General features: G+C 31.8%; 1 pseudogene; it reads right to left on the reverse strand.

The window, feature by feature from the left end:
• LOC119586613 overlaps positions 1-352 on the reverse strand; it is a 21277-nt pseudogene that overhangs the window by 6256 nt on the left and 14669 nt on the right.

The following is a 352-nucleotide window of genomic DNA, read 5'->3' on the forward strand; positions in this document are numbered from 1 at the left end:
CGTCTCGGTTTCGAGACAAAAGAGAATAACAAGGAAGGAAAAATGAAGTCAACAAAAGGCAAAGACTTTAAGTCAAAAAAGAAGAAATATGAAGTCAAAAAAAGGCAAGGGAAAAAATGAAGTCAAAAAAGGAAAGCACTTTTGAAGCAACAAAGGCTAGGGGAAAATGAAGCAACAAAAAGGGAAAGCATTCTGAAGTCAAAAAAGCAAAGCAAACACCCCAAACACACAACAGGGCAGCAAAAAACAAGAGTATGGATTGTTTTGTCAACGAGGAAAAAAAAAGGATTTTATTTGGGTCCATTTTTTTTTATTATTTAACATTTTTTTATATTTAATGTATTTAATAATC

The sequence above is a fragment of the Penaeus monodon genome, chromosome 21 (assembly GCF_015228065.2).
Source record: "Penaeus monodon isolate SGIC_2016 chromosome 21, NSTDA_Pmon_1, whole genome shotgun sequence".
NCBI classification, from domain to species: Eukaryota; Metazoa; Arthropoda; class Malacostraca; order Decapoda; family Penaeidae; genus Penaeus; species Penaeus monodon.